Raw genomic sequence first — 15,587 nt, forward strand, 5'->3', positions numbered from 1 at the left:
CTAAGTCATGTGCAGGGCCCAAGTCAGTAGATGTGCTCGGAGGCTACCAGAATGGGCTCCAGCCAGACTAGAGGGGGGAGTTGATGGTACCCACCTTATATCTTTTAACCCAGTGGTTACAGCAAACATCTGGGATATGAAGTTCAATTTCTTCCCAGGGGAAGAACAATTTGAATAGGGGTCTCCCACCTCACTAGAGAGTGCTCTAATCACTGAGCTATAGGATATTCTGATGTGGGGGCTCCCTCAAACTCTCCTGCTGAAGCTGTTCAACTGTGGATAAGTAATTAAAGTGATTGGAAAAGGAGGCCAGAGCCAGGGTTCCCCTCCTCCCAGGTGGATGCCCCAACCACTAAACAACAGTCATTCTGTCTCTCTCTGGCCCAATGACTATTTAAGTATTTACAGTAGAACACCATTGGGCCAAAGAGAAAGAAAACACGAACAACTCTCCCTGCCTCAGTTTTCCCTCACCAGGGTTTTCCATCTCTCTTGGCCCTTTGTCCGGGTCTCTCTGAGAGTTCAAACCCCTTCCAGAATAATAGAAGTTCAAAGAAACAAAAGGTTCTTCTACCCTGCTTGGGCTCCTCTTCAGTTCACCCTGTGGGCTCCCTTCCAGTCTCTCTGCACTGAGATAGAGCCCTGACTTCTAAGCTTCTTCCCAGGAGTCCCCCTGCATGTTCCAGGCTTGCCTTCTAGGCCTCAGAAGCCTAACTTGTTCCCTGTTGCTCCTCCTCTAAACTATGCTCTCTGCCTTTTTATGAGGCCCAGTTAGTCCTGCCCCCATAAGCTGAGAGACAGCTCATTATGGCACAGGCAGAGCTAATTGAACATGGATGGTTAGGTCCAGACATCCTGGCCTTTTTTAGGAGCAGGCCATCCTGTTCAACCATCCGTAAAGTTTAGTCTGAGAATTGATAGTGCATATCTCCAATGCCATCTCCATGGGGAACAGAAGGGAAAATGATCCCTTGGATATCTGTATCCCAGATCACCATGGTTTTTGCTTCCTTTTCTTTGTGCTGGGTAATAACATGAGAGGACTCCATGTTTCTAAAAACAGACTGGCTCTTAAGGAGAACTGTTTACAGACACACTGCAACTGCAGCTAGCATTCCAGCCATGTGCGCAAAGACCAGTGTCCCGGTAACTCCTCCAAACTCTTCCCTCCAGATTGCATGCAGGTTGCTACAGCTTTAAACAATGTTTTGAACTGCTCCATAAGTGAACACAGATCCAGTCCTGAACAGAAAGTGATGGTGTCTTTTGTGCTTGGACTAGTTCGCCCCAATCAGAAGATGAGCTGCTTCACTCTACATCAGTTGAATCTCTGGCTTGTTTAGCTAGGATAGCCCCCAAAAGAGTGCAAATACATAAAAAGGTTAAATGATCCTAAATGCCAGATAATTAACTGAGATAATCTCACTTCTGTCATATTAAGTGTAACTCACAACAGCCAGTTTCATTCAAGTCTTACCACTCTTTCAGTGTCTTGTGCAGGGTTATTCAAGGATAGGAAGTTCTCTCTTATGAGTTTCATGTGTGCAGATGCAATCCCTCCACAAGACCTCTCTAGCACTAATAATTTCAAAAAACTGCTAGGTGCTTAGCTGTGCTAGAAGTTTAGAAAAATAAAACTTCCCTAGCTATATCTTGTCTTCCGTTATCCCCCTACTGTTGTTGGCCCTCATCAATCCACGAGTAGCTTCTCCTGGCCCAATTGTGCTGTTTGCAGCTGGCACTCTCCTCAGTCTTCAGGAATTCATCAGTGTCATGGAGCTCATGCCAACACACCTTCCCAGTGAACATGAAGACACAGCTAAATATTATGCGACCTGAGCTTTTCATTTTGGTCTCTGTGACACTGGCAGACCAAGTGATAGCTCATGCCAAAGCCCCAGGTCAATTCACTTGTGTATTAGTATAGATCAAAGTAATAGTTAAATGTATAAGCATGTTTAAACTTTATGATGGGATGTTAAATGCATTGTTTCCACTTATCTATATCCTGTCATAATGTACTAGCAAACATTTACATTGTGTGTACCCCTGTAACTAAATAACCCATCAAATGCGGAAGAAGCCTTGTGGAATACAAATGAAGAACTTCAACAGAAAAGTGCTAATTTCAAAGCAAGTGGTCATTGTGTGTGATGATTGGAGGTCAAAGACTCTAAATGCATTCCTCGCTCTCTGTCATCAAAGGGAAAGCCCACGTGGGAAATGACCCTGTCAGCTTGTTTTCTGCAAGAAGACGCTATACTTATGGGGGGGAGGGATAGCTCAGTGGTTTGAGCATTGGCCTGCTAAACCCAGGGTTGTGAGTTCAATCCTTGAGGGGGCCACTTAGGGATCTGGGGCAAAATCAGTACTTGGTCCTGCTAGTGAAGGCTGGGGGCTGGACTCGATGATCTTTCAAGGTCCCTTCCAGTTCTAGGAGATGGGATATCTCCAAAATTTATGGATGCAAGGAAAGATCCTTCATCTCTGAACTGTTTGGCCTCTTACAGGGAAGTGTACCTGATGCAAAGCGAAGATCCCCAAATGCAATCTGGGTACGCTGAAAAGACTTTTGAGAAACTGGCAGTTTATTACATCACGGCCACCATTTGGAATTACAAACTGTGAATCATCTGTACATATATTTTACCTGCTTTAACCATCAACAACTCTCATTTTCTTTTCTTAGCTAATAAATTTGTAATTAGTTTAGAATTGGCTGCCAGTGTTGTCTTTGATGTAAGATCAAGAGTACCAATTGATCTGGGGTAAGTGACTGATCTCTTGGGATTGGGAGCAACCTAAATGTGATGTGATCTTAGTTATAAATAGCTATTTTACACCAAAGTCCAGTTTGTCTGGGTGCCAAGATAGACTAGAGCAGGGGTCGGCAAAGTTCGGCACGCGGCTCGCCAGGGTAAGCACCCTAGCGGGCCGGGCCAGTTTATTTACCTGCTGACATGGCAGGTTCGGCAGATCGCGGCCCCCACTCACCGCAGTTTGCCATCCCGGGCCAATGGGGGAGGCGGGAAGCCGCGGCCAGCACATCCCTCGGCCCGTGCCGCTTCCCGCCGCCCCCATTGGACCGGGACGGCGAACCGCGGCGAGTGGGGGCCGCGATCGGCCGAACCTGCCGTGTCAGCAGGTAAATAAACTGGCCCGGCCCGCTAGGGTGCTTACCCTGGCGAGCCGCGTGCCGAACTTTGCCGACCCCTGGACTAGAGTGTCTAAGGGGACTGTCTGGGATCCCATGATAAGACTGTTATAGTGATCCAGGTGTTCACATCTGGTACTGGCTTGGTGAAATCTAATTATAGAACACAGCACCAGTTTGGGGTATCTGCCCTGAGGTAGGTACTCACAGTTGTAAGCCACTCCAGACTCTGTGACAGTCTCTCTTTCTCTCTCTCCTCAGAAGTGACCAAAGAGCCATGGACCAAAAAATCCTTCCTGATAAAAATGATGTCAAAACAGATAAATCTCTGTGAAAGATTTTGGCTTTGACAAAATGTCACATTTTGATGAAATTTTATTTTATCGAAAATGTTCCAACTAGCTCTAGTTCTAATCAGTTGCTCTTCATCCAGGAGCTGATTTTGTCTTGACGTTGAGGCAGGTCGGAGATGGTGCTGTTTGTAGTTGATATAAAGGAAGGCATACCGCTGGCATTCTACCCAGGCTACCTCACATCTCCACAAGAACTTATGGGCCAGTTAACTGGTGCAGCTCCAGTGAAGTCAATGAAGCTACACTGATTTACACAAGCTAAAGATCAAACCCCATATGAGGATGTTAAATAAGATGGGTGACAAGATTGAGCTTTGTGAGACTAAAGTATACCTCACTTGCACAAATAGGCAATAAACTTCTCACATCATTGCTTTAAAATGAATAAAAACTGTACACAAGAATAAAATAAACTATGGACAACCAAAAAACAAACACTTTCCAAAATGAAAACCTTGGATTGCTTTCCCCATATTGCTTCCCTAGTGAACTCATATCCCTCTCACTTGCACATCTGTTTTCTTTTAGATAAGAGATAAATTTGCATGGTATCACAGAAAAATCTTCAGTTTTATCATTAATCTTATAAATAAGATGTTAGTATGAAGCAATTTCTGCCACATCAACCCACCGAACTTTTCAAAGTAGTTCACAGAATTTTTTCCACTTTCTAAGGATCACTCTCCTGGCACAAACAAAGGTGACTGCAGTCCATTCCTTCAGAGACATTTTAATGCTATCTACTGATGAAAAATCATGTAGCAAATATAGTCCTGGCTGAGATTCTACAATGTTTGCAGCATTTGAACACGAATTTCCAATATTAGGGTGTTGCCATATAATGAATGTCAAATTACCATCATACTGCTTATGCAGCCAGCGCATACCATTGTCTAGTACAGTGGTTCTCAAAGTGTGGGAGGCACAGGGGGGCACGTGGTGGGGCCAGGGCCAGCCCCGATGTGGGGGGGAGGGAGCACCACTCTTCAAGCCCCACTCCACTCCCCAAAACCAGCTCCACCTCCAACCCTGTTCAGCCCCCAGTCCTGCTCTGCCTCCAGGCCCAGCTCCACCCTCACTCCCTCTCTGCCCCCAGCCCAGCTCCGGCCCCAGCCACAGCTTCACTCCAGCTCCAGCCCAACTCTTCCCTAATTCCCTCCATCCCCAGACCAGCTCTTCCTCTAGCCCTAGCTCCTCCCGCTCCATCCCCAGTACCACTCCCAGCTCTGCCTTCAGCCCAAGGTCTACTACTGTGCAGTAATGGGTGGGGGCACACAAACAGATTCCATAAGTGCTAAGTGAGGGGCTTGACTGGAAAAGTGTGAGCACCACTGGTCTAGTAAGCTGCATTTGAACAAGGGTGCATGAGCCCAATATGGACTTCAAATGATTGTGACTTAATTTTACACTCCCATACAGCTCTGGTAGTGTAGTTCAATGTATACAAAACTATTACCTCTCATAAAAGCATTTCTGGCTGACATATTGATGTGCTCATGTAAGGTAAGATGATCCTAGTAAATGAAGAGTGCAAATTTTAATACTGAATAAGCCACCGAAGATGTTTCAAGTGTTCTAAACAAAACAAAAAAAAATCTTGAAATTACATTGCAGTTCAATTGTTGACTACTTCCAAATTGAAACTGTCTTCTAGGTTGCAAAGGCAGCTTGTTAACCCATCCTGACATAAATGACCATGCGAAATAGACCCTGTCAATTCCCATTCATCCCAGTAAAGAATACAAAATTGTATTTTAGCTTTATTCCAGATTATAAAATGTTAAATCAGGTCAATGTGCTCACATGCAGACACCTTTACTCTACTTTCATAATAATTTAGCTGTACGGACCGTTGTTCATGGACAGGACATGGCCTGCATTAATTCATTCACTATGTGAAAGTATTCACTGAATAGTTTATGTAAAAGAATTTCAGCCAATGAATTGTTTGCATACTGTGCTTGTAGTATGTGTTTGCTACTCATATCTGTTGTCACTGCCATGAAACCAGTGTTCACCTTAGTTGCATGGCATTGTTTCTGCTCTCTGGCTGGATGAATGTAACAATAAGGCAGAAGGAAAGGGTGTCGTAATTCCATTGCATCATTGATCTTTTCAGGGAGAGGATTGTAGGAGCTTTCAGAGTTAGGAGGAGCTAGGATGACTGGATTACGTTTGTAGGACATTTTAAGCCTTTTTATTTCTGGCACTTGAATCAGACCTTTCCTGAGACATCACTGCTAGAAAAAATAAATTATTTTGTCAGATTTAAAATACATTCTCTCATCGCATTCACACAAAGTAAATGCACGTGAAGCATGTGTATGTAGTTCCCACCACAAAGGGTGCATCCAGAGCCTTTTCTCTTTTATTTCATTGCCTTTCTTCAGTACTCTAGCCAAGGGTAAGACACAGTCCCATTGGGGCTATTCAACAGCACCCCTGAAAATCAGGCCACTTATTCACAAAATCATCTGGAGCTACTTGAGCAGTCAGATAGTACTCTCAATGGGCCAGACTCAGCTGGGGTACTGAGCACTGGAGTTAATGCCTATTTATTTTACACATAGAGAGGATCTGGGCCAATATGTGTTAGGGTGGCAACTCTGGCTGAAGTATTATTACAGGTAGATTAGGCCAAACGTTAGGCTATTTCTTCTCTTCTGCCTCTTTTATTAAACAGTTAACTTTATGTATGCAGTGTTGTTGTAGCCGTGTTGGTTCCAGGATATTAGAGACACAAGGTGGGTAATTAAGTATCTTTTACAGGACCGACTTCTGTTAGTGAGAGGAATAATTTTGAGTTTACACAGAGCTCTTCTTCATGTCTAGGAAACATACTCAAAATGTCACAGCTAAATACAAGGCAGAACAAATTGTTTAGCATAAGTAGTTAACACACATTTCAAGGGACCATTCAAGGTGAAGTGGCCAATTAACACGTGTCCAGTTAAAGGGGGAAAAGTAAGGGGAAGAAGAAGGGGGGGGGAAGCCAGCGGATGGGGTTGTTAGTGTTACAATAAGTTATAAAGCCAATGTCTCTATTCAGACCACAATTTTTAGTGTCTATAAAAATTATGAATTTATGCTCCCAGGCTCATCTTTTGAAGGTGTTGTGAAGATTTCCTTTGAGAATGAGGACTGAGATCAGATATACAGTTATCATTTTGTGAAAAGTGCTCACCCACAGGTGATATGGTGGTGTTGTCTTTTCTCATTTTCATGTGTGAGTTCATTCAAGAACGTAGTTTCACCCACACTGTTGTTGCTGGAACATTTAGTGATGAGGTACCACATATGTTGGAATAGGCATGTGTAGGACCCATGGATCTTTAAAGGTGTGTTGTGGTGATCCTCATCGTAGCAGAGGAGATATGCCTACAGATTTTGCATCTGTTGTTCTGGCAGGGTCTGGTGCCGCTTTGAGTTGGTGTGGCTTGGTCTGTGGGGAGCTTGCTTCCAATGATGAGGTTGGAGAGGCTGAAAGATTGTTTGAAGGTCAGAAGTGGAGGTTCAGGAATGATTTGTTTCAGGATGTGGTCCCCATTAACTATGGTTTGTAATTGTTTAATGATACCCCATATGGGCTCCAGTGTGGGGAGGTGGGTGACAAATAAGAGTGTGCAGTTGGTGGTGGTTTAGTTCCATATTGAAGCATTTTCTCTTGGGATATTTGGGTGGCACATTCCATGACATGAACTACATCTCTGGTGGAGTGTCCTTGTTTGGTGAAGGCCATTTTAAGTTTGTTAAAGGTACATACCCCAGACTCTCTCCTCGAAGCATATTCTGTGGCATCTGAGTGCCAGGCTGTACATAAGAGATGTTTTGGTGTATTTGGGGTGGTCACTGAATCTGTGAAGGTAGGTGTGGTGATCTGTGGGTTTTTTGAATATAGTTGTTTGTCGGGTTCCATTGTTGAAGCTGATCATGGTATCCAGGAAGCTGATTCTAGTGTGGGAGTGTTCTAGACACTTTTCACAAAATGATCACTTTATATCTGACCTTTCAGTCCTCATTCTCAAAGGAAACCTGCACATCACCTTTAAAAGAGGAGCCTCGGAGCTTGAATTCATAACTTTGCTAGACACTAAAAATCATGGACTGAATAGAGACACAGGATTTATGGCTTATGACAACAATCTGTAACCCAGTAACCTCCCTCCCCAGCTGCCTTTTCCCCCTCGGCTGCCTTCCTTCCCCTCCTATGACTGGAGGGGTATTAACTGGCCATTTCACCTTGAATAGTCCCTTGAAATATGTGTTAACTACTTATAATACAAAATTTGCTCCAGTCTGCATTTATTTGTGACAGGTCCATTTCCCAAACCTGAAGAAGAGCTCTGTGTAAGCTTGAAAGCTTGTCTTTCTCACCAATAAAAGTTGGTCCAATAAGAGATATCATCTCACTCATCTTGTCTCTCTAAAAAATAACAGGAGTACTTGTGGCACCTTAGAGACTAACAAATTTATTAGAGCATAAGCTTTCGTGGGCTACAACCCACGAAAGCTTATGCTCTAATAAATTTGTTAGTCTCTAAGGTGCCACAAGTACTCCTGTTATTTTTGAGGATACAGACTAACACGGCTGCTACTCTGAAACTTGTCTCTCTAGTTATCTTTATGATTTTTATATAACAAAATGTTCTAATTCTGGCAGCTCACAAGAAAAATGTGTGTAAACCGTAACAAAGATATCAGCAAGTCAGCAAAGATGTTAAACCAACAGAAATGGAGCCAAAAATCAATAAATCTCTTTGATAATAAGTAGCCAGTGGTCACAAAGGCCTGCTATTTCTTTCTGTTAAGACCTGAGGCATTACATCAGTTCTCACTTCCTAGCAATATATTCATGGCAATTTCACAGGCTTACAGACTGACCTTTCTCTTCACCATAGCAAATGGAGATGAGCACTTGATATGAAATATGAAGCGGCTCTGCAAAGGACTCTGGCTAATTTATCTCTCCAGCATGCATTCTTTTGTCTGCTACAGTCAGACAATTTTTTTGTTCTTGCCAGCATAATTTTAGTTCTTTTTGTTGTGTGTTCTCTTTCACTTAGATTTACAATAACCAGTCAGTATTCACTTGACATTACATTAAAATCCAAGCTTTAGCTTCAAGTTATAAACATAAGGGTCATAGTTTAATCATTATATAGAGTACAATTCAACCTCATTTGTCAGCAATTTCTTTTTTCAATTATACTCCCACATACAAATATTAATATATTGGCAATGTAGAGAACTGCTGTCCTAATTTATCTCCCTGCTCTAAACATTGTAGACAATTGTACAATAGCCACCAGGTTTCAAGAGACTCCACTGAACAATAGGATGTCTTCCAATTATGTGCCCTGTAATTTTCCTTTTCCAAGCTTGGTAATTTGGGTATTTGAGATTTTAATGACCATCATTTTAGGAAGTGCTGATTGCTTTATGAAGACAAGTGACTGAGTTGCAACAGAGAATTCTACTTTTGCCTATTTATAATGAAAGTTCATTAAGGGAGCTGTTAAATGCATCATAGCATCAGATTTGTTTTTCATGGCTTATGCAGTTTTTGGGGGGGCTCTTGCCCTGTTTTTATAATATACTGTTTTTTGTTAAGTTATACGTGGATTTTGTTATTTTTTGTAGGACAGAAGCAGCGAGAACCCCTATCTAGGATCAGTATCCCACTGTGTAGGTGCTGTACAGACCCATGGTAGAGACGGTCCTTTCCCAAAGAATTTATACTCTATATGGCAAGACAGAAAAAGGGTGTGAGAAGGGAAGTATTATTCCCATTTTGATGATGGGAAACAGCTTATTTTAAAATTTTACTGTCTGTGCCTCAAAGTCCCATTTTCAAAAATGACTTATTAAACTAAGTCTCACTGGAAATCAATGATAATTTGGCTCCTAAGTGCCTAAGTCACATTCAAAAATGGGACTTGAGATCCTAAGTAAAGTTGGTTGAAAAATTGGGTGGGGAAGGGGTCTGCAGAAAATTTTGATTTTTGAACAGAAATTCAAATACTGAAATATTTTCATTTGGAAATTCTGCTGCAGTGCCTCAGGAGTTGTAGTTTGAATGCCTTATGCTCCCATTCTCATCTGTAAGCTGTGGTCCCTGCTTAGACTACATCTCCCATGATGCACCATGGTCTTCCCTTTTGACGAAAGGGAAGCAGTACATCACGGGAGATGAAGTCTGGATGGGAAGCCTGGCCCACAGAGGAGACTGGGAAGGTGCAGCAACTGAACCACTATTCCCATGAGGCAAACAAAACAATAGATTTGGGTTTTGGCCAAAGTATTTCCGTTTTTTATTAAAAAGATCGATATTTTCTGAGGAAATAAATAAGATTTTTGGTAAAAAAATCCGTTTAGTTGAAAACCCAATTTTCCATCACAGTTTCCATAGGAATTTTTCACTGCCCCTGAATCATTTGGATGCTTTAGAAGATGTTATCCTCAGAGTTTAAGTCTGAGGCCTGGTCTACACCTAAAACATAGGTTCACCTAGCAAAATTGCTCAGGGGAAAAATTCACACCACTGAGAGATGTAGTTAAGTTGACTTAAGCCCCAGTGTAGACACTGCAAGGTTGATGGAAGAAGCCTTCTGTCAACCTGCTTACCACCTCTTGAGGAGGTGGCTACGCTACAGCAGTGTAGTTGAAGTTGTGCTGCTGTAGTACTTTTAGTGTAGACAAAGCCTGTGGCAGAGGTGAAAACCGACCGCAAAACCATTCTTCCTCACTGCTAATAAACTGATATTTATATAGTGATATGAGTTTTTAGGGGCAAATCCTACTACCTACCTCAGCTGCTGGGCCCTGGCTGTGTACGAATATGGTTCTGCTGAGCAAAGGGAGGGGGCACATTTATCTTAGGGGGGGGCAAAGGGGGGCGGCTATGCCTGGAGCATGAGACTCAGGCTACATCTACACTACGGGGGGGGTCAATTTAAGATACGCAAATTCAGCTACGCGAATAGCGTAGCTGAATTCGACGTATCGCAGCCGACTTACCCCGCTGTGAGGACGGCGGCAAAATCGACCTCCGCAGCTTCCCGTCGACGGCTCTTACTCCCACCTTCGCTGGTGGAGTAAGAGCGTCGATTCGGGGATCGATTGTCGCGTCCTGACGGGACGCGATAAATCGATCCCCGAGAGGTCGATTTCTACCCGCCGATTCAGGCGGGTAGTGTAGACCAGGCCTCAGTCTGCTGCTTGGGGAGCAGACTCTTTTTGCCTAAATATTTGTCCCCACCCCTGGGAGTGCAGAGCAGGGCACAGCCAAATTTCTACTTGGCCATTATGCTGCTGCTCATTATTCATAGATGACCAGGCCCCTGTGATCATCAAGTGTATCCTGCTGTATAAAACAGGCCAAAGAACTTCCCTCAGAATAATTCCTAGAGCATGTCTTTTAGAAAAACATCCAATCTTGATTTAAAAATTGTTAGTCAAGGAAAATCCCCCATTACCTTGGTAAGTTATTTGAATATTGATTACTCTCACTGTTAGAAAATATATTCCTTATCCAGTCTAGCTTCAACTTCCAGCTAATAGATCATGTCATACCTTTTCCTGCTAGACTAAAGAGTCCATTATTAAATATTTGTTCCCCAGGTAGATACTTATAGACTGTGTTCATCTCATACTATAACCTCTTTGTTAAGCTATGTAGATTGAACTCCTTGAATCTGTCACTATAAAGCTTGTATTCTGATCCTTTAATCATTCTCATGGCTCTTCTCTGAACCCTCTCCAATTTATCAACATCCTTCTTGAATTGTGGATGCCAGAATTAGACGCAGTATTCTAGCAATGGACACACCAGTGCTAAATACCGAGGTAAAATAACCTCTCTGTTCCTACTTGAGAGTCCCCCGTTTGTGCATCCAAGGATTGCCTTTGCCCTTTTGGCTACAGTGTCACAATAAGAACTCACATTCAGCTGATGATCCATAAGGATCCCCAAATCTTTTAAAGAGTGATTGCTTCACAGGATAGAGTCCCCAGTCATGTAAATATGGTCTGGGTTCTTTGTTCCTAAATATATACCTTTTTCCAAATGCATATTGTTTGCTTGAGCCTAGTTTACCACGCTGTCCAGATCACTCTGAATAGGTGGCATGCCCGTCATTATTTACCACTCCCCTCATTTTTCAGTCATCTGCAAACTTCATCAGGATGATTTTGTGTTTTCTTCCTAGTTATTAATAAAAACGTTAAACAGTGTGGGGCCAAGAATTGACCCCTGCAAGACCCTACTAGAAACACACCTGCTCAGTGATGATTCCCTATTTACAATTACATTTTGAGACCTATCAGTTAGCCGGTATTTAATCCATTTAAAGTATGCCATGTTAGTTGTATATCTTTTTCATTTTTTAATCAAAATATTATTCAGCACCAACTCAAATGCCGTACGGATGTCTCAGCATATTACATCAATACTGTGACCTTTATCAACCAAATTTATAATCTCATCAAAGAAAAATATCAATTTAGTCTGACAGGATCTATTTTCCATAAACTCATCCTGATTGGCATTAATTATATTAACCTCCTTTAATTCTTTATTAATCAAGTCCCATAGGAACTATTCCATTTTCTTTCCTGGGATCAATGTCAGACTGACAGACCTATGATTACCCTGGTCATCCCGTTTACCTTTTTTAAAATGTTGAGGCCTTATAGGATGAAATGCCTTTCCTTTGATATCAAAGTACTGTACTAAGTATCATCACAGTACACCTGTGGAATAAATATTATTATAACGCCATCTTATCAGGAACAGAACAGTACTCATTGGTACTTTCATGTTCTAACCACTAGACAACACTCTCTTGTTTATAAATGGAGAGAAATATAATCCAGGAAAATGTTTTTGTGTCTCCTTTCTATCTTCAGCTCCATCCTCCTCAGCAATAAATCTCAGTATATCACCCTGTCCAGATAACAATTCTCACTGAAACTCCACAGCACTAAGGGGTAATAGCCTATGGATGTTGCATGCTTTACTTAACTGCCGTATATACTTGTACATAAGCCGAATTTTTTTAGTAAAAAAGGGAAGCACCAGAGCAGGGGGTCGGCTTATGAACAGGTATAGAGAGGGAGAGGCGGGACACAGCCCCTCCCCCAACAGAGGGGGCAAGGAGAGGCAGCACAGCCAGCAGAGACAGAAGGGAAGAGGCAGGGCCAGAGTCTCTCCACTTCTGGCCACGCTGCTCTCCCCCCAGCCTCCAAAGCAGCTGCAGCTCCGGGGCTGGCAGGCTGCAGCCGTGCTGCTCGGCCCCATCCCCCAGAGCAGGCTGTGGTCACGCCGCTCGGCCCCCCGGAGCACGCTGCAGCTGTGCTGCCCGGCCTAGCCCGCTGGAACATGTGGCCACGCTGCCCGATCTGGCCCACCAGAGCAGGCTGCGGCCATGCTGCCCAGCCTGCCGGAGCAGCTTCAGCCAGGTCAGAGACATCCTCCCCTGGCCCTCCCCAGATAAGATGGGAAGGAATGGGATGGGGAGAGTGTGGGGGTCCCCGGCTAGGGTCATGTGGGGGGTGGTTACAGAGGTTACTCCCCTGACTCCCAGCTTCTCCCTCCCCCAAAATTTCCCCATTAGTTGCTGTCCCAGCCCATCAGGGTAAGCAGCTGGCGCGCCGGGACACTTTGTTTAACCTCTGTGCCTGTGGACACTCACGGTAAACAAACCATCTCGGCCCCCAAGCAGCTTATCCTGATGGCCCGGGAGCCAAAGTTTGCTGACCCCTAAATTATAGGGTCGGCTTATGAACATGTTATTAAAATTTTCCATTTTTACTTATCCAGCTTGGGGGGGTCGGCTTATAAACGAACCTGCTTATGATCAAGTATATACGGTAATTGGTTTTGTAGTTGGAAAGAAGCATTATAAAATCATAGAATTGTAGGACTGGAATGGAACTTGAGAGGTCATCTAGTCCAGTCCCCTGCACTCATGGCAGGACTAAGTAATACCTAGACCATCCCTGACAGGTGTTTGTCTAACCTGCTCTTAACATTTTTTCATTGATGGAGATTCCACAACTGCCCTAAGCAATTCATTCCAGTGTTTAAATACCTTGACAGGAAGTTTTTCCTAATGTCCAACCTAAACCACCCTTGCTGCAATTTAAGCCTGTTGCTTTCTGTCCTTTCATCAGAGGTTAATGAGAACAATTTTTCTCCCTCCTCCTTGTAACAAATTGTTATGTACTTGAAAACTTTCTGCATTACTCCTTCATAGGCAGTCATTTTGTGTTTTGTATGTATGGACAGTGTAACTGATTGTTCCTTCCTAAGTGCAGTACTTTGTATTTGTCCTCATTGAATTTCATCCTATTAACTTCAGATCATTTCTCCAGTTTGTCCAGATCATTTTGAATTTTAATCCTATCCTTCAAAGAACTTGCAACCCCTCCCAGCTGGGTATTGTCTGCAAACTTTTTAAGTGTACTCAGAAGAATACAAAATAATGTAACTGTAATGCTTTCCCCTGAATAGGCATTGGTTAATAAATCCCTATAGGCTCTGTTGCTAAATCAGAGGGGATAAAGCCATTGGCATTTAATTGTTTTTTGACCTTTTGGAAAAGATTTGTGTACTAGAGGGACTACAAACAAATTTCTACAAACAGCTGAATAAAATTGCAGTATCTTGCCCTTTATACAGCAGCTTTCATCCCAAAGGCTCTCAAAGTTTTTTATAGACTTTGTAAGGGAATCATTCTTCTAGCACTGTGGTGTAACATGCACAGCATTAATAATAGACAGGAAGTTATAACTTGTCCCTGTCTGCAACATCAGATATATGTAGTATCTGTTCTTATCAGTTTAATATCTGATACGTCCTCTATCTGAGGACTATATATTAAATTACTATTGTAGTAGGTTGTACCTCTCTAGCACCCACCTGAGGAGAGGGTAGGCATTGTTCTTGTCTCAGAGTCCAAGGCACAGCCCTCCGGCTGTGCTGTACAGGGCATCAACCTATTGCAAGGAAGGATAGGGGGAGTTAAAGTCATCCAAGCAAAAAGTGGGTGTGCTTCTGCACCTGAAACAAGAGTCCTAGGCCTTCAGAAAACCAAAGGGGGGGGGGAGGAGTACCAGCCCTCCTCCTATTTGAGAAGGCACAGGCAGCCAAGGCTCTCGCGTCATTATCCTAGTCAGCAATCCCTGCTTCCAGGGGCTGGAAAGCTCTGAGCTGCAGTCCTGCTCCTTCCAAATCGGCACCCGGAAATGAGCAAGGACCGTCCCTTTTAAGGACCTGCCCATGTTCAGGGTAGCTAAGCCTCACATGTGTGCTGGGTTGAAGCTGATTTTGCCTAGAGGAACTCTTTTATCCTTTCCTGACTGAGGTGAGTATCTGCTCCACTACACTACATACGGGCACAGAAACCAGGAGCTGGGATAGAATCCTGGTACTGTGGTTCCCAAAGCTCAGGCATCTACAATTGCAGCTAAATATTACAAATCATACTTTATCAAACAGAAACGTTTTGTAGGCAGAATGATGGTAATACCTTTGACCCAGATTGTAATTAACATCTCTCTTCTTGCAGAAATAATAATGAGATTGTTAGTAGTCAGGGTCCCAGTTTCATATATATCCTAAAAGACAAGCACCTCCAATACCACAGTGTCCACTAATATCATACTAGGGCATTGATTCAGTATTAAACCAGAGGAAACAGTATTATTGGCTTCTTCTGTGACTCTGCGCAAATTGCTTAATCTCTCTGTGTCTAAGTTCCCCACAGACTCATAGACTTTAAGGCCAGAAGGGACCATCATTATTATCTAATCTGACCTCCTGCACATTTAGGCCACAGAACCTTGCCCACCCACTCCTGCAATAGATACATAACCATATTGAGAATCCACCATTTACATTCGTTTAAAGCTGCAAGTGACCAGTGTCCCATGCTGCAAAGGAAGGTGAAAAACCCTCATGGTATCTGCCAATCTGACCCAGGGACTAATTCCTTGTGTAACGGGGCAAGGCCAGATGGCTATAGTAAAGTAGTGGGAGACAGATATATTAGCCACAGGCTAAACAAATCCCTGTTAGC

At 43.2% G+C, this 15,587-nt stretch overlaps 1 pseudogene; it reads left to right on the forward strand.

Moving 5' to 3' along the window:
• The first annotated feature begins 14,295 nt into the window (after positions 1 to 14,295).
• On the forward strand, positions 14,296 to 14,468 carry LOC135875290 (U2 spliceosomal RNA; annotated as a pseudogene).
• The last annotated feature ends 1,119 nt before the right edge of the window (positions 14,469 to 15,587 follow it).

Source organism: Emys orbicularis, chromosome 2, assembly GCF_028017835.1.
Source record: "Emys orbicularis isolate rEmyOrb1 chromosome 2, rEmyOrb1.hap1, whole genome shotgun sequence".
NCBI lineage: Eukaryota > Metazoa > Chordata > Testudines > Emydidae > Emys > Emys orbicularis.